Source organism: Vitis vinifera, chromosome 18 (genome assembly GCF_030704535.1).
Source record: "Vitis vinifera cultivar Pinot Noir 40024 chromosome 18, ASM3070453v1".
NCBI lineage: Eukaryota > Viridiplantae > Streptophyta > Magnoliopsida > Vitales > Vitaceae > Vitis > Vitis vinifera.
The window spans coordinates 28,953,981-28,973,714 of NC_081822.1; the positions used below are offsets into that span (position 1 = coordinate 28,953,981).

The 19,734-nt window shown below is 34.9% G+C and overlaps 1 long non-coding RNA gene across 2 annotated transcripts; it reads right to left on the bottom strand.

The window, feature by feature from the left end:
* Positions 1-1,038: 1,038 nt before the first annotated feature.
* On the bottom strand, positions 1,039-18,563 carry LOC132253220 (uncharacterized). 2 transcript variants are annotated; one of them, XR_009465034.1, is made up of 5 exons: positions 18,384-18,563; positions 16,857-16,928; positions 4,774-5,023; positions 1,781-1,894; positions 1,039-1,215 (listed from the first exon to the last, which is right to left on the bottom strand). It is a non-coding gene; the product is annotated as an uncharacterized LOC132253220 (long non-coding RNA). The 2 variants fall into 2 exon arrangements; XR_009465035.1 differs by lacking the exon at positions 4,774-5,023.
* Between the last annotated feature and the right edge of the window lie 1,171 nt (positions 18,564-19,734).

Here is a 19,734-nt window from a genome sequence, read left to right on the forward strand (position 1 = left end):
ATTGCTAGGGCATTTTGGATGCATTGTTAAGGAATTTTTTCATTGGAATTAATTTTGTAAATTTAAATTATTTTTTAAATTAGTGGATTCGTTCACAAATCTAAAACATTAAGTTTCAATTGATTTTGAGTCCATTCTAATGATTAATTTTTTTTTTTCTAATTTTAATTAAACCAAAATTATTTTAAAAATTTATTAGACTCAATGCAACAAATCGATTCATTTTATTTAGAGTACTCTATTTGTTAACTAAGAAAATATGGACAAATTCATTGAAAATTAGGTACAAATAAATACACATAGGGTTCAATCAAACACATACACTAATAGTTTAAACTTAATTAAATAAATAAGTGTACACTACGCATTGTTCATGCATGCACTAGATCATGCTCAAATAAATATTACTTTGATAATGAAACACTCATTATAACTTTTTGAAGGGGTTAATGAGTCTTTCACAATTTTATAAGGGGAGGTAGATTTTAAATCAAACGAGACTTAATTTATTAAATATTCAATAAGTTGAATAATTTTTAAAAATGATTAAAAACTGAAAATTTAATCCCATTAATACTAAAATTTCCTAAACTAAACTTAGTTTAGAATGATTATATAAGTTTCTTTTTTATATATTATACTTCCCTAATTTTCTCATTAAGCAAATAAACTATAAATTAAGGTATAACGCTTTGAATTTTTTATGAGTCTCTTGATTTAAAATAGTGATATTTATTTTCCCTTTACGTCTATTTAAACAAACTCCAAATCAATCAAGACTCAATGCATTACGCTTATTAAAAGGTATAGTAACTTCTAAAAGTTATTTAGAGATGGTAGAATTTTTTTCATTTTATTAATAAATGTATACTTCTAATGTAAAAACTAAGGTAATTTACATATATTTTTTTTTAAAAAAGGACTCTGCTTGTTTTAATAATATATTTTAGACAAAATATTATTATGCATTATCATTTTTTTTTAATTTTCTAATTATTTATAATGAAAGTTATAATTTATGAAATATTCATATCCATGTCTTATAGCATGTACTAAAATATTGCAAGGTATAGCAACAGGAGCAGAATCTCGAGGGAGAGATGAGAGTAATGTTGATGAAGGCACAAAAAGTGGCTTTGGTGGTGTCCGATCGTTCTCTCCTACCCATCCTGGTCCAAACTTCACTCTAGGGGGCAATGCTCTAAAACTAGGTATCTGTGGAGATTGAAAAAGGAAAATCAGTAACCCTTAAATTTATTTATTGATCGATGAAGAACACATCTATGAAATCTACACTGATTTTACCCCTCTCAGTAATCATATTCCAACTGATCAAACAATTGATCCTCACAAATCAAATAGAAATTCCTGAATTACTTGGGCATAACTGAATACATCCCTTGGGAAGTGAAGGATTGACTGTAACAAGGAGCCTTGCTTGGATCAAATCTATAATTATGAGGATCATCAAGCAAGTATTATACCACATAACCACATTGCCAGAGATTATGTTCTTCTTCCAACAGTTAGCCAAGGCACTAGCAGCATGACCATTTCCATGTTCTTATTTGAAATGTGGTTAAGTATATATATATAAACAAGAACTCAGAAAGAATTCATGTGGTATTAGTACTCTAAATTTCTTTTCCTTTTTATTTTCCCATTCTAGTTCCTAGGAAGCAAAGAAAGTTGCCTAATGAGCTTACATTGCAATATTAGATATAAGCAAGAGGAACCAAAACGAACATTATCATAACAGGATTAATAAAAATGTATTTACCTTATATTTTGCTAAATCATTGATTCGATCTTGAGAATTCTTTTTCTCCTTGACTATGCATATTAATTTCTAGGTAAGTACACATTCTTCTCTATCATGGACCTTTTCATATCACTGCAATCCAAGCAAAAATGAAAGAAATTCGTTTGAGATTATATTTAAATATGGGTTATACTTGAGAATAATCCAAACAATAATGGAGCTACATAGATACACATTATTAACAGGCAGTATGAAACACATAATGGAGCTTGATTGAATTAACCAAGGTCCTTATCCAAAAAACCACTTAATTAAGCAAAAAGTCATGCAAACTCCATCTAAGGTTAAATATTTTAAATAATCCTTTACCATTGATTAAGATCCTTAATTCATAGACTAAAATCCAAATTAAAAAAACAAAAACCTCCAATAATTAGACTGCATTTGTAAAACATTTATGCCTCTTCATCAATGAAGATCATCCCATTATATGATAAATTTTCTAGGATTTGACTCAGATATAGAAACAGATAAAGCAAATTCACCCTAGATTAATCATTTCAAATCATTTATGATTCAAAATTAACAAGAACTAGAATCTCGATATACTTAAATTTTAATTTCTCATATTAAAAATCAAAATGAACTTTTAATTCAAAATATTAATGTTTAAAACTTCCATATTGTAATTAAATTCTAATGATTTAATTATTCAAAATACCATTTTTTAACCTTTAAAATGTGTTTAATAATTCTATCAAAATATATCATTCATGAGGCTAACAATATTCACCCCAAATAATTAAATCTCCTAACATAATAGCAAATCTAGGAAGTAGATCTCATAAAATCAAGTTAATAATTTAAGAACAAATTAATATACAACACTCTTCATCTAAGCTAAACAATCTGAAATAATTCAAGAAATATGCTGATTAATTAATCCAAAAATCCTAAATCTAGTTGAAAATTTTGCTAACCACAAATCATTATAATTGCTAAGTATATGAATGAATATACTTAGGTTTCAAAATACTTACCTTTTATTAACTCAACTTGGTGGCATGATTAAGAAATCGAATTTTCTCCTTTTACTCATGAAGTTTATGAGTCAACTTTGAAGATGCAAAAAAAAAAAAAAAAAAGAAAGAAAAAGATCTCACTTTATAAAATTGAGCGGGAGATTGATGATTTGTAAGAAAAGTGATACCACCAAGAGTTTCAAAAAGCTCACATAGAAGGTGATTGATATGGATTTGCTACTTAAGTCAGCAAGTTGGAGGAAAAGTAAAACATGAAGAAGAGAAAATTTTTGTTTACCTTGTAATTCGAATGGAGCACTCAATTTATAATGGATAAGTTCATTTGAAGATTGGGATGATGCCTAGGGTTGGAATTATGATAAGATTATGATAACCCTTATCCCATGTTATCCTTATCACTCTTAGGATTTTATAGTCGGTAAGCCTTATCTAAAAGGAAATTTGGAAATATTGTGATCCTTTAAAGGGAAAAGGGCCTCGGTGGGACTTAATTGGAGTGACTAGACCAAAATAACAACATAAATATGCAAATTTGGGCAATTTGGCCTTAATGATTGCCATGGATCATCCTTGCCCTAGCAGCTCAGGCCTAGACTGAGATAAGCAAGCTTGAGTTAGTTCACATGAGCATAGCCTAACTTAATTAGGCATATCTAAGCTAATTGGTATGGCCCCCACTCAACCTTGTTAAGGAAGCCTTGAAAAGGCTTAGAATGGCATGATGACACGGGCTTGGGTGAATATATAGGCCACTTGGACCTTTCTTAACTTAGGCCTACCTAAGCATATCTGAGTAGGTAGTGGGCTAGAGTTGAATTTTGTAGACAAGATGCCATAGGCTCAAGCTCATATTATTTGTGGTACTTTTTATTGAGTAAATTATATTTTAAATAAATTAATTATATTCTATGGGTTAAGCTACTTTAAGTTTCACGAAGTTTCACCATAACATATCAATAATTAATTCTTGGGTTTTATTGGGCTATTTGATTAATTGAAACCCAACTTATGGCTAATTAATTAAATAGGACCAATAAGCTAGATTAAGTGACCTTAGCCCATATTTTGGGCCTAGCCACTTGTCCATTTCTAGCCTATACAAAAGCTTTTAGAGTTTAGGGTTAGGCTAACTCTTAATCTCACACCTAAAAGAATTGTAGTCTCCATCTTCCTCAATCTAAGTGTTAATATCCAAATAGGAGTCATTGGGTAGAAGACATACAAGAGGTCTTCAAGAGCTTCAGGAAATTGGAGAGAAATAGTGCGCAGGAACATCCAAATTCAATGGTATGGTTTATGAAACTTAAAGATCCTATTTTTGAATTGTTATGACTTTCACTGTGCTAGGTTTGAGATGCCAACAATGCCAATTTGGAATCTATGTGATGCGAATAAAACTTCCTAGCAGCCTTAAGTTTGATATGAGTCGTTTTGTAGGGGCAAAGGCTGCATTGGACATGTAGTTCTTCCAATCACAAGAGGAATTGAATGCTATCAAAGATAGGGTTGAGTTTGTTACTAGAAATTCTACTAATCTATATTTTTTCTTCTAGTGTTTTCCAATCGTCTCTCCTTTCGTTACTTTTTTTATGTTTCTGTTTTTTAGATTATTCTCATTCATAGTAATTAAGAAAGATAATAACATTTATCTTTTATGTATTTCTTAGCCAAAAATGAAGAAAGAAACATAGAAAAATATTTCATACAATTTTGAAGAGAAAAATGAATATTAAAATGTACCTTTTGGTATTTGACCTCAAAACAAAAACTAGCATATGCTTGAAAGCCATTCTCATCACTTTCTCATAGCATTTATTAGTTTTTCTAAAAACAATTAATATTGAACTAAGAAATGGAAAAAATGAAATGCATTTTCATCATCTATAGTAACATTTCACAAAAGTTGTGTGCTATTAAAACCATTTAGTCATTAATGTCTACTATAAAATTTGAAAGCTTTACTCTTACCATCTTCTTGCCATACGAGGCATTTTCAATTTTTATGATCATATCCTCACCATTGAATAAGTTAAATTCAACTAAAAGGCCCATTTATCACTAGTTGTTGATTTGAACCCTCCTTATCTGTTGGGATGAGCGTTCTTCACACCATCTTTCCTATTGATCCATTGGAAATATGGCTTCAGCTTCCATTCTTCTCAAGGCCAAAGATGCTTCCACATCTTATCAATCGTCTAATGCTTTCCTTTCTTATCCACTACAAAGTTGAAAAAAAAAAAACATGTAGATACTTATATAGTTTCCGAATAATACAAAATCAGTTGTTATTTAGGGAAAATTTAAAGTTGAGATCATATTTAACTTACAACAAACTAAGGAATGTTACATAACTATAAGTTATGTTTGTTATTTTGATTAGAGATTTTTAGGAACCTAAGATTTGGGTATAATATATATTATCAAATTAACATAGGAACTTAAAAATTAAAATTATACCTAACAGTTAAAAAGGCTTTGATTTGTACTCAATGTTTGTATTAAAAGTTGATTAAAGACATGGTTTTGAGTATATAAATACAAATCAATGATTTTACCTTGAATTTGAGCTAGGGATAGCAACAACATGGGTTCAAACAAGTCGCCTCCCACATCCTAAACCCATTCCATTTACACAAAGTAATTCCTATCGCCACCCTAAAAAAAAAATAAACAGGACAGGATGAGGTAAATATGAGAATTTCCCATACTTGCCCTACCCTGTTTGATTTTTAAATTTTTTTTAAAAAATTACATTAAAATTAATATAATTTATAAATAAGTAAATATTATAATTTTTGTAACTTATTTTATTAATAAGTAATTTTTTTATTTTATATGTATTAAAATAGGAAAATAAAAAAATAATTAAATTATTTTTAAAATTAGTTATATATAATCAGAACAAGGCAATAGTCAAACCTGCCCTAAACCCATCCCTAGTTTAAAGAAAAATCTCAAACTCACCCCCAACCCTTTTATCTTAATTCCAAACCCAACCCATTAAAGGCAGGGTAGGGTGAGGTCTGTACTAAAAAAAAACTACCCTATTGTCATCACTAATTTGTGCTAAGACCCATTTAGTGGACAAATCAATGTTTTTAGCTTCAATTTGTGCTAAGGCACAATTTAATGGACTAATTCTTTATTTTAAAGAAAATGCATAAATAAAGAGTAAAAAGAATATTTAAGAGTCAATGGAGAAAGATAACTAAGAAAGTGTTGAAGGAAATATGCTTATATTGGCTCATTGAATGCTCATTTTTTTTTAATTTGATTTATTAATCATAGACTTTGATTAAGGATGTGCAAAATCTTATATTACGTCTTGAGATGAATTTGGAATTAGAAGTTGCAAAGACCTAAATTTGAAAGAGATATATAGATCATCTTGAAGAATGCCAAGATTCTATTCTTAGTAGAAATTTGATCTTAGATGTGTGGCCTTTTATGAACAATTTCACCATCTTGTCATTTACTTTACACTTCTTACTACATTTTTCTTTAGAATTTTATCTCAAAAAGCATATTACTTCTAATTTGTAATAAGTTAGCCTAAATATGTAAATGAAATAGTTTAACTTCAATTCTATTGACTTGTTCACATGAGTCTCCATGGATCAATAATTGAAAAGATGTACTATATAACTTCTCATTTTAAATTGTTTTGGTTGGGACAAAAGACTTGTGCAATATAGTTTTGTAAATTTGGGATTGTTGGACATTAAACAACTATCATGACTAGACTTATATCTACAAATTTTACCATAAATATATTCATTAGAATGTTAATGGAATTTAACGCTATGGTAATAATCACTAATATTATTAAATATTTACCCTAAATATATTCTTATATGCAAATATGTAGGACCTCTTGAATACTCGCTGGTTGCCATCTATTTTTTCTTACTATTTATGACCCAAGGTTCTATTTTATCATCAATCTAATCATCAATTACATTTTTTCCTTTTTTTTTATCCATGAATAGATATCTTTACTTATATGACTTAGACATCTCATATTTCTTGAGAAAGTGATTTAATTGATAGGATTTGGTATGATACTTATGAGATCGATAATATTAATGACATTGATGTTCAAAAATTTCTTCTTAGAACATATTAGTTTGACTCCACATTTGCATATATTTCGTAATGTTGTGTAACTAAAATAAGCGTCTCATAAAAATAAAAATAAAAAAATAAAAATTTTCATATATGTATACTATGTATTTCTTAGTCAAATTTTTTTCCCACATAATTAGATCTATGGAAACAACTATTTTTTGGGAAAAATGCAGCCAACTAAGGAAAAATGAAAAGCAAGTCTTCAAATGAAGTTATAGTTGGCAAAAAGATTAAATTATTTGTCCTAAGAATGAACAAAAGCAACAAAATCTATACTTAGTATATAAGGAGTCAAGAATATGTTAGTTTAAGTGAATAAACAAATCTAAATATAATAGCTACCTAAAAAATTTATGGTGACCTTAAAATTTTTAGTGCCTAATATATTAAATAAATATAGCAAAATAAATATCAAAAGCCTCATCAACATTGTTGGTGATAATATGTGGATGGGCCATAAATTTGAGAAATGCATAAATGTAAGTATTTGACAAGTTGGATCTTAGTATGCTATTGCTAGCACAACCATGGCATCATAATAGGCTATGCTTCCATTATTTGCATCAACTATATCCTATGGTCTGTTTTGAAAGTTGGTGTTTGATAAGAAACCAAATGTAGGATGATACTTAGATCCCTAGTAGTAGAGCCCTTGAGGCCTAGCTCAAGTTTGGGAGATTCTAGGTTCAAGTCCTAATAGGGATAAAAATTTACTTATAAAAAGAAAAAAAGGATCCCCATAAGTGGCTTCATATGGTCTAGCGCTCAAGTTATTAAAGGATTTTGGTTTTATTTTAGCAATGAAGCGGCATGTAAATCAATCAAAAGTGGAGTCAAATGAGGAAAGAGAACTGGGTAAGAATGCAATGGACATCCAAATCTAGCACGGGTGGATTTTTATCGAAAATTTCCTATAGCCTCATTGTGAATCTAAGACAAATACCTCTCATGTATTGTGGATTAAACTATACTATTAGGCTTGATTTGTGTTTTTTCTCATCACAAATCTAGTGCAGGTAGATTTTTGTCATTGTGATGAACTCACACCACCATCTAATTTCTAAGACGAATACACCCCTAATGCATTGATGATCAAACAAAACTATTGTGCTTGTTTGGTATTTTTTTTCTCATCATAAATCCATTCTTATGAGTCATACAAAGAGTTTAGGTATGAGATAAGACATTTCAGCGGTAACAAAAAAATTGAATCTATTGTATTTATCCATAGACTAAATTGGTTGTGGACTACTATATGAATATAGAAATAAAGCTATTAAACTTTGACAAGTTACTTTCTCTTAGAAAACAAGTCAAAACTATCAAATTTGAGGGTAAGTCTGTCTAATTTAAGACATGAGCTGATGAGTTTCTCTTCTATTCTCTATATAAGAGAATAGTAGAAGACAATTTGAAGATTTTGGAAATCTCTCTACCTCCTCTCTTTTTCATAAGCCCTAGCATCCTAAGTGCTTTTTTATGCACTCATGGAATTGCAAAAGCCCTTCAAGAAAACCTTAATTCTCTTGTATTGAATAATTGAGGAGAACTAATTAACATCCCCTAGTGCACTAAGATCTTGAAGAATGTACATTGTTTAAAAAACTTTTAGAGTTGAAACTAGGGGTATAAAAAGGTGTGATTTGATTAAGTTTTGGAAAAGAATTTATCAAAACCGACATGGTTGTTTTTATTTGAATAAAACAAAACCAACCTTTTAGTGATGAAAAATTGAGTCAAACCAACATTGTTTAATTTTTTTGATAAGTAAACCAATATGTATTAAAAAAGAGGCCAATAGCCACACAACATACAGGAGATATACAAGGCAGCTATAGCCTCACAACAAAAAACAAAAGAGACCAAGAAGACCTCACCTCCCCTAAGTGGAAGCTAGCCACTCTAGAAAGCCTAGAAGGGAGAGAGAGTTATCTTCAATATCCAATCTAGCCCAACCCCACAAATTATAAACAAAAAAATTCTTTAGCTTCTGTATATGTAGCACACCCCCCTTAAAGGCTAATCTATTCCTCTCTTTCCAAACCGTCCAAAATATACATAACGGGATGGCCTTCCAAATCTTTTTCCTTTTTTTTCCCACCAAATGACCTCTCTAGCTAAATAAGACCTCCTTTACAGATTCTGGAAAGACCCACTTAACACCTACAAGCCCAAGGACTAACTCCCAAAGGGCTCTAGCCACTATACAGTGAATAGGGACATGATTTACAGATTCTTCTGCACAACCACACAAAAAACAGCAATTAGGGAATTGTCATCCTCTTCTCTGAAGTCTGTCAAACGTTAACACCTTCCCTCATGTAGCCTCCCACGCAAAGAAAGCGACTTTGGTAAGAACACTATCCACCCAAATGCATTTTTCCGGAAAAACGGTGTCCATAGGATTGACTAAGCAGCTGTACGCTTCCTTTACTTTAAATTTACTGTTTTTTCCTCCCTTCCAAGAGACCGAATCTTCCTCCAAAGAAGGCCTAAGCCCTCTCAGCTTAAGGAGCAGATCTCCTACCATGCCCACCTCCCAGTCATTAAAATTCCTCAAAAATCTTAGATTCCAACCTCCTTGATCCGAATTCTGATCCCACATCTCCTCCACCGTAGCATTCCTATTAGCAGCCAAGGCAAAGAGGTGTGGGAAAGTTTGGGACAGCCCTGTACCCGCACACCACACATCAGTCCAGAATCTGATTTTAGTGCCCTTCCTACCATAAACTTTATATTATCCCAGCACCAATCAGTCTCCTTCATGATCTCCTTCCACACCCCTACACCAAACGCCCCATTAGGCTTTTTAGACTTCCATCCATCATCTTCTTGCCCAAACTTTGCCACAATCACCTGCTTCCAAAGATTCTCTCTTTCACAAGCAAACCTCCATATCCATTTACCAAGCAAAGCTCTGTTCAAGAGGCCAAGCTTTCTCAAACCAAGCCCACCCCTCTCTTTGTCCCCACACACTATCTCCCATTTCACTAGGTGAATTTTCCTCTCCATATTTCCCCCTCCCCATAGGAAGTCTCTTTGCAATTTTTCTAGCCTTCTAACCACAATCTTCGGCATCCGGAAAAGAGACATTTGATAAATGGGTATGCTGGCCAAGTGCTTTTAATAAGAGTGATTCTGCCACCTTTGGAGATAAATTGCCTTTTCCATCGCGCAAGTCTTCTCCTTACTCTTTCTTCCACTCCATCCCACACCGAGGAGGCCTTGTTAGGAGCCCCTAAGGGTAGGCCCAAATACTGGGACGGCAAAGATCCCACCCTACATCCTATTTCCACTGCCAACTCCTCAATATCCTCCATCTCACCCACCGGGATGATTTCACTTTTGCCCAGATTAATCTTTAGCCCCGAAGCAGCTTCAAACCAAAAGAGGATCCAACTTAAATGACTTAGATGGTCCTTATTAGCCTCACAGAAAACAATTGTATCATCTGCAAAAAATAAATGAGAGATGTTCAAAGCAGTCCTTCCACCCTCCCGAATGTTACACCCTGACAGGAATCCCCCTTCAACAGCCCTCCTAATAAGAGCCCCCAACACTTCCATTCCCATTACGAAGAGGTAAGGAGATAGGGGATCTCCTTGACGAAGCCCCTTAGAACTCGGGAAAAAGCCAGTAGGAACCCCATTCACTAAGATTGAAAATTTTGCTGAAGATATGCAACTCCACATCCAACGCAGCCATTTTGGCCCAAAACCCAATTTTTGTAGAACCTTCATTAAGAACTGCCAATTCATGTTGTCATAAGCTTTCTCAATGTCCAATTTGCAAATGACCCCCTTCTCTTTTCTTTTGTGCCACAAATCTATCACCTTATTTGCAATTAGGGAGGCGTCAAGAATCTGTTTGCCCATCACAAAAGCATTTTGAGCAGGGGACACCACCTTCCCAATCACTTTTTTCAACCTATTAGCTAGGACTTTAGCCAGTAATTTATACAACCCCCCCAAGAGACTAATAGGTCTAAAGTCCCCAATATCTTCCGGCCCACCTTTCTTAGGGATTAGGACCAAGAATGTATTATTTAGGCTCTTGAGAAAAGTGTTTTGCTCATGGAACTCCTTAAACATTGCCAAGATCTCTTCTTTAACAAAACCCCAACAACTTTGCCAAAAGGCTACTGTAAAACCATCCGGCCCCGGGGCTTTATCCCCATTCATCTCCATCAATGCTGAATGTACCTCCGCCTCAGAAAAAGGGGTTTCCAAATTTTCTGCTTCTTGGTGGCTAATCTGATCTAAACGCAACCCCCCAATGTCAACCTGCCACCCCGACCCTTCTGAAAGCATCTGCTGGTAGGCATTTGCAATTCCTTCCCTTACTTCCTGCTCCTCAGAAAGACACACCCCATCAATCTTAATTTTGTCCAAATAATTATTTCTGTGCTTTGCATTTGCCATACGGTGGAAATAGCCCGTATTTCTGTCCCCTTCGCTTAGCCAGATCTCCCTTGATGATTGTCTCCAATGAGTTTCTTCCAAAAGAACCCATTTTTTTATAGTTTTCCTTGGCCTTCTTTTTTAATTCCGTTTCCTCCACTGACAGAATTCTGTCACTTTCCACAAGGTCCCAGAATTCCACTTGTTGCAAAGCTGCTGCTTTATTACACCCCAGATTCTTGAACACCTCCTTGTTCCAGACTTTCAGTTCCTGTTTAATTTCCTTCAGCTTTGTAGGTAGTCTAAAACTAGCACTACCTCTCACCTCAATCTCCCACCACCAGCTTCTAATCAAATCTTGGAAGCCCTCCACCTTAAGCCACATGTTCTCAAATCTAAAGGGAGAGGGACCTCTTCTCAGACCACCACCCTCTAATAAAACAGGAAAGTGATCAGATAGAGGCCGAGGTAGTCTCCTCTGAAGAACGCCACTGAACTGATCTAGCCAACTAGTGTTCACCAAGAACCTATCCAATCTAGCCCAAGACTGATTGTTAGGACCCCCACTCCAAGTAAACACTCCCCCTTGTAGAGGAATATCCATCAGCCCAACTTCATCAACAATCTGAGCAAATCTCCTCATAGCTGAGGTTATTCTTCCTTGCCTGCTCCTTTCTCTTTGGAACAGGGTGATGTTATAGTCTCCCCCAACACACCACGGGTCTTCCCAGAGCCCTCTGATCGCCCCAATCTCTTCCCACAAGCACTCCCGTTCCTCTTTAGTGAAAGGTCCATAAACTCCCGTGAATACCCAAACAGTTCCATTTTCTACATTTCTGAATCTGCAAGATAAGGAGAATTGGCCCTCCCCCCACTCCAAAATCTCCAAGGTCCTTTTATCCCAACATATCAGAATACCTCCCGCAGTCCTACTAGCGTCCAGGGCCCTCCAATCTAAGAATCTCCTCGAACCTAAGCTTCTCACCACACCCTCTGACATTTGTTGGATTTTTGTTTCCTGGATACACATCAGATCCACCCTCTGATTCCTTATGAAAGTCTTAATGATTTTTCTTTTCACTTTTTCGTTCGCTCCCCTCACATTCCAACTTAGCAATTTTAACTTCATTAAACCACTGTAATTTGACACCCTTTACCCTGTGAGGGGTCTCTCTGCTTCCTTCCCTTCTCATAATTCACTGAACACTCCAACCTCTTTAGTTCTCTTTCAAACTTTGACTTTTCTAGCAACACCTTCCCATGAATTCTCTCCCTTCTTTTCCTGATTTTAATAAAAAAATCCAGGATTTCCTTTTCTAATCCCTCAGTCGAAAATCCCAAAAAGAGACTGAATTTTGCCAGGTCGCTTTCCTCCCATCTATCCTCCTTCTCACCTCTAAGAGCTTGAGGATTATTCAAGCCTGAGCCCCACTCCCCACCCCTAACCTTATCGCTGCCACCATTAGTCTCTACCAAATCCCAACAATCGTTTTCGTTCTCCTCTGTTTCGTCTCCCGATAAAACACACAAGGGAACCTCAAACTGAGGCCCCTCCCCAACAGATCTTGAACGATCGTAATGCTCCCCCTCCGGAGCCCGATCAAAAAGAAAGGGAATAAGATGAGAAGACCCAGGAACCCTTTCACCCTTCCACAATGAGACAGACCCATACCTCAGAGCTTCCTCAACTAGCGTCGAGTCTGTCGCCGAGTGCAAGATCTTCATATTTTGCTTCCTCACGTCCTCTGTCACCCAGTATTTGAAGATTTCTTCCTCCGTGTTGCTTTTGCTATTGGAAGAAGGAATGGCCAGCGAGCTCACCTTCATCTGATGGCCTTTGTTAGTGCCTTGGAGCATTGACTTACTTGGGCTGTCATCCAGATCCATTACCCCGTCGCGCGATGGGCTTTCCTTCTCGGCGGTCCACCATTTTCTCGACGGCCCAGCCTCATGCCCAGCTTCTTCACCCATCACTTCTTTTAGTTTTAAATTTAGGCCCACTGTCGTCCCTTGAGTGTACAGCCCATCCCTCCTCTTTTTTCCTTTTAAGCCCACCTCTAGGCCTAACGATGAAGGCCCAAGATCCACAACTTCCATGGATGGACGGGCCCCCGATCTGCCTTGCGCCCGTTTGGCTAGCTCCCTGCCCAACTCTCCCTCCTTATCCCCCATCCTTTCTTCTGACAGGAACAACTCCTCGAGCCTAGCGTTTTCCAACTCTTTCTCCACTCGCGTGTCAGCGCGTGAACCACCATCACCCCTAACCTCTCCTCTTGTTCTCTCATACTCTTCACGCCTGTTTTCCTGAGCCTTTCTCAGAGCCGGTTTTAGCTCCCACCAGAGGGCAAGAGAGTACACCTTCTCCTCAACTGCAATCTCCATCACCCTTGGCAGGTCTTCCCCCTCTGTTCTGATCAATATCCGAGCCCATTGAAGCTCCTGCAGCTTTTCCGTCCGAGGGTCCATTGCTATAAATCCGCCACACTCCTCCCCCACTCTTCTCAAAATGTTCGGGTTCCATAGCGATAATGGAAGCCCTACAATCCTGACCCAAATTTCCTTTGTAATCTCCCCCTCTTCTAAGCAGCCGATCCTAGGGTTCCATTTCTCTAATCCCAAATGAATCCCACCAATCGATCATTTCCCAAAGGACATTACCCAAGTGGCTTCTTCCATAAGCCCAAACTCTAGCAAAACCTTGTTCTCTTCCAGCCTTGCCATCCCTAGATTGCCTTTCAGACCCCAAATCTTTGCCAGCGATCGCCCCAAGGTCTCCAGGTCCTCTCCTCCTACTGAACTAGGGTCCCAACTCCCAATAATACAGTGATCTAATTTTCACAAGTTGTTTTGGATTTCCTCCTTTCTTACTTCCATTCTAACTAAATTTTTGTCTTTGTTCTTCTGTCTCTTCACCACTTCTGCGTATGATCTTTCCAAAACAAGTTTCCCCCCACCCCACTCTGACTGCTTGTGCTCCTTCCTTCCCATGAAACCTCCCATTTGCTGTAGTTTCTCCGCCATGGTCACCCATCCCTCTTTTTCCCCCCTACCTTTCGGGATAATAATACTATGTCGTTTCTTCTCCAGATCGACCACCCCCAGCCTGAGAAAAAGCCCCGCTTTGTTCTCATTACGCACCAGGGAGTAGGATCTCCCACTTTCTTTCCACTCCCTTTCCCATTTTCCTCCTTTCCCGTCCTTAATACAATGGTCTAGACTCTCCAAGAGAAACCCTAGACTCGCCGATCCCAGTCTAACCCAAGAAGAGATCCCTTTCTTTTTCTCCCAGATCGCGACTTGTATTTTTCCCCTTTTCTCTTCTGCATCGATCTCGAAAGTCTTGGATTCCACGACGAAACTATTCCTCTCCCTTTTCCTTCGCTTCGTCGCACTCTCATCTTCCTCATCACCTCCGCTCTCTCTCTCTCTCTCTCTCTCGCTCGCTTTCTCCCATCTAAAAAGCAACCCCCCCAAACCAACATTGTTTAATGTTGGTTTGGTTTAGTTAAATGATTTGTTGGATTCAAATTAATTTAGATTTTAAATCCAATTGGTATAGCTTTTATCAATTTGGAGATAATGAAACAAAAATTCAAATCAATTAAGTCAATTTTTAAAATTCCCAAATCGAATTGATCTTAATGGTTTTTTTAAAACCAAACCAATTTGCTTGAATTTATTGGAAATTTTAACAATCCTAAGGACATAAGGCTTCTATTTAAGGTCCATTTTTCCATACTGTTGTTTAGTCAATTCCTTCCTTCTACCTTATTTTGATTTTGTGCTTGAACTATATTTAGGGGAGTATTCAAATAACTGTGAGTTGTGTGGAAACCCCAACTATGAGTTTTATGTGAATACTCTTATCATGTGAATGCTTTTATAATTATTTACCATATAAGTAATCTCTTCCCTACGTTCTATATAACTAATGACTTGGGGAAACATGAGATATAGTCAACTAATTTAATTTTTGTCAAGATGCAGAGTTAGAAATGATGTTTAGAGAACAACATGATGCTATTAATTCATAATTTTGATTTATGAAATATGAGCATGCCATGACTATCCTAATGGTTCCATCATACATGTACTCATGTTTCCTCTATCGTTGTAATTTTTCTTTTCTCAAGCAAAACCTAGCCTTTAGGAAGCTTCAAGTTGAGGATCAGCAGTTCCATAACAAGCCCCTAAAACTATTGTGTCTTTGCCTCTAGACATGGAGTCCATTTGTCTTTTCTTCTACTAGACATAAAACTTGGGTTGTATTAGAGCCATAAGGCTTAATCTCTTAGTCTTTTTGTTTTCATTAGTTTGGAACTTTTTTGTTGTTTTCTAAACTTTCTTTCCATTATTTTTCATATTTTATTAAACATTTGATGTTGAGCTAGTGGCTACACAATTGGTCTCAATCTCATGCGATCCCATTATCTTTGTAGCCCATCCTCAAGGTTAGGGTTGCCACACTTGAACCTTGTTAAAATAAATCCTTTTGGTAACCCAATTCCATTTACGGTTAATCAACAAGTTATATTAGTATGCTATGTTAATTAACAAGTTAACACTCACTTGCCATTTGGTATGTTGTGTGGGATATTTAGACTATCTTTGGGAAATATTAGAACCTAGCTAATGCAAATGAAATACATGGTCAAGTTAATGATGCTATAAAGAAATTGTTCCCCAACCCCCTCCCCACCCCCAAAATAATAATAATAATTGTAAGTAGATCAATGGGTTAGTTGGATTAGTCCAAGTAAAAATGTCCTACTCTTACAAGCTAGTAAATATAAGACATAAAAACTTAGTAAAAAAAAAAAATTGGCCTTTCTATAATTTTAGTATTGCTAATAAAATTAAATGTAAAATACATACCTTCTTCCGACTCCGCTCATGCTATTGTACTTTCCAAAAAAACAAACCTAAACAATAAAAAAAATATATATGTTTTATCTTATTTAGGATAACAATGATTTGTAGCATCACCATATTGAAGGAATTACTTAATTTCTTAGGATGTTTGACATAATTGCTTTGTTGTCATGCCTCTTCTTGACGAACAAATGATTATGTCTTTTATCTTGTTATACTAGTATCATTATACTCCTTTTACATCATACTTCTATAGCATGAAGTAAATTGACTTATTCAACTACTTGTTCCTGACACTAAAAGGGAAAATATACCACCTTATCAAATGCAAAGTAATGAATTATGAAATATAAAATTTTTTTATGCATTGAAGAAGAAATGACAATAGACTCAACTTGGTAAGGTCCTTCTTCCAAGTAACAATTCAAATAAGTCATCTAGCCCAGAAACACTAACATCATCTTCTAGCAAAGTACATATTTCCTCTAGTGCATTACAACCCCAAAGATAGATGTCGACTAGATATTAGAGTTAGAAATTCAAGTCGCAATCCACACATTTTTAGAGGATCTTAGCAAGTTCATGAAATAAAAAAATGATAGATGTCTCATCATTTCTAGAAGTAGAATTTGAAAGGAAAAGAATCCATACCTCTAGATGAAGGTGACATGTTCTTATCCGTAGCATTTCCAGACAAGATGCTATTCATGAAAGAATTATCACCTAAAACACTAACACAAAGAAGAGTCAAATTTGGAAATGAAAATTTTATCAACAACCATAATTTCAATTTCATTGTCATATTGTAGGGACTTTTGAATATATATCAAAATCATAACATCAAATCTTGTATTAAACAATGTTTAAAAAAGGTTGAGAAATGACACATCCATCTCCCTGACCAACTTAAAGGTTAAAGGACTTAGTCGTATATATCCAAATGGAAGATATAGCAAATAATTGTCCCAAGCACATTAGATAGGCATGTTACTTGGAAACCTTAGGATTTTTCTTCGGAAAATCTACTAAAATTTATAAGGCCCAAAACATATTGAGAACTTTCAAACTCTATTTTAAGGGAAAAAAATTGGATTTAGGAAATAAAGGTAAAAATAGTCAATTTGAGCTTTTGATTAATCAAAGCTTAGTCTTGACTGGTGAATTTGTTGTTATATCTTCAAAACACAAATACTCAATTAATCAAAGATGAAACTTCTTGCTTGATTGATATGCATTTCTTCATAATCAATATCTAAGTTTTAGAATACCATTTAAAAAAGTCTTATTTCCAAATTAAGAGTTCATTTTAAGGCTGCTTTCTATTAGTCTGAACTTCCTTAAAAACTAAAAAGAAGAAATAGTAAACACTTTCCAAGGAATATTTTGGGAAGATCAAGTACATCTATGTTTAAATCTCTTACCCTTATTTCTTAAACTGAGTCATCACATTAAAGAATGCCTCCCAAGAGGCTAGGCTTCACTAAGGAATATGGGGGCAAGTCTTGGGTTTTCCCTTTTTTTCGGCTCTGCCCTTGTAGGATAACACTTTCCCACCACCAGACCAAACCCAAGGCGACTTAGGGTCTGGACTTCATCCCCATCTATTAAAAAAACTAGAATCTTGCTGCTACATTGTCCCACCTCAAATATGATCTAGGTTATGCCAAGATGCATGGACCTAGGCCATTCCCTTTTTTATTCACCACAGGTACATCACACAAAAAGAAATTATAAGAAAAAATGAAAAGCAATTTTAGAGATATATCAATCCCTATGTTCTAAAGCAATGACATTTGCAAATCTAAAGCAATGACATTTGCAAATTGGATGTGGAAGAAAATCAAAGAAAATTAAGCACATTAAAAACAAATCCACTAAAAAAACAAAGAAGAAAGAAATGAAATCCCGTTAAAACCAAATTTACCAAAAATAAAAGAACTCAAATCTTGTGAAAGGTTATGAACTTCAAGCTACCAAGATCAATGAAATCTAGATGAGGAAATATATCAAAGAAAGCAATCATGCAAAAATGGAAATGAATTGAAGCATGAAAAATAGAAAATTCCATTACATAATGGATAAAAAAGGCAACATCAACAAAATCATGATATCGAAACCTCTAAAGCCGAAAGAAAAATATATTTGGAAAAAAAAAAAAGGAAAAGATTATGAGAATACCAGGTCTGGCTGGTCTTTGAATGTCATCGAAGCAGTGAATCCTCCTAAAGATGAAGGGTGTAGAGGGAGAAACGAGGAGTTTTTCGAGAAAGGGAGAAAGTGAATTGTGACTCAAGAGATCAAATCAATGGCGGCAGAGGCTGGCTACGGAGGGATAACACATTTGGGAAATTAAGGGTTAGTGAGTTGGGAGGCAAATGGGTGTGGTTATGGAAAGAACTGAGTGTCGAACACGTCTTTGGAGGTTAGATCCACGTAAGAGATGCGCCCACATGTCCAATCCACTGTCAGATTTAAAATTTCAAGCTCCTACTATGCTGATATTATTTTGGGGGGTTGATATCTCTCTAATTTGGTAGGTATGTGCACAAAAAATAAATAAAGACAAATACCTCCTTAAACGCATACATTTAATTATCTTCTTTTATGGGAATGAGAATATGGAATGTGAAGTGAGCACAATCTCTAGTCTAAGAAAATAGTCCATGAATTTTCCTCGTGTAACAAATAAAATTTCTCTTCAAAAGTTATGAAGTTAAATTAAGAGTTCATTTATTTGGAGGATGTTGTAAGTGCAATCTCCGTTTTATTACCCTTTTTTTTTTATGAGAGCTTGAAGAAGTTTGATCTCAAATAAAGATTTTTGATGATGTGATTTTACGGCCACTTAGCTTGGACATTTGTTTTGAATCTTGAATTGATTTAAGTTTTGGTTTGAATCGAGCTTTGATTTGAGCTAAGTTTGATTGCAACTTGGGCCTTAATATGACTTAAACCTTGATTTATACAACATTGATTGAGAGATTTTTTTTTTTTTTTTTTTTTTTGGTAGATTTGAAGATGAAGCTTGAAAGTTAGAAAATTTTAAAGATTTTTATATTTCAAAGGAACTTTGAAGAAATTGAAGTTAATTTGAAGAAACTTTCGAGATAATTGAAAGATGATTTGAAGTTGTTTTTAAAGATACGGAGATGTTCTTAATCTACTTTCAAGAGTTTCTCTTCAACTCTAACTTAGGTCTTATAAATTGTCTTCTAAAACATGCTATAAATTAATAAGGATGCAAAAAGATGCAAAGGATTAGATATAATATGATTTAGGTGTCAATCTCTTTAAGGGTGATCATAATCATAATAATAGTCCAAACGTTAACAAAACTATGATGGCCACACTTGCTTATATGATAAGTAGTGATGGGACGTAACAATTAATATGTTTAATACTTATTAATTTACATCCTATCACTAGTGCCATCTAAAAAAATAAATAAATAAATCGTAGTAAAAGGAATATAGGAGGTGGCTAGTCCCAAAAAAAATGAAGTAAAATAAATAATTAAATGTAACAATTT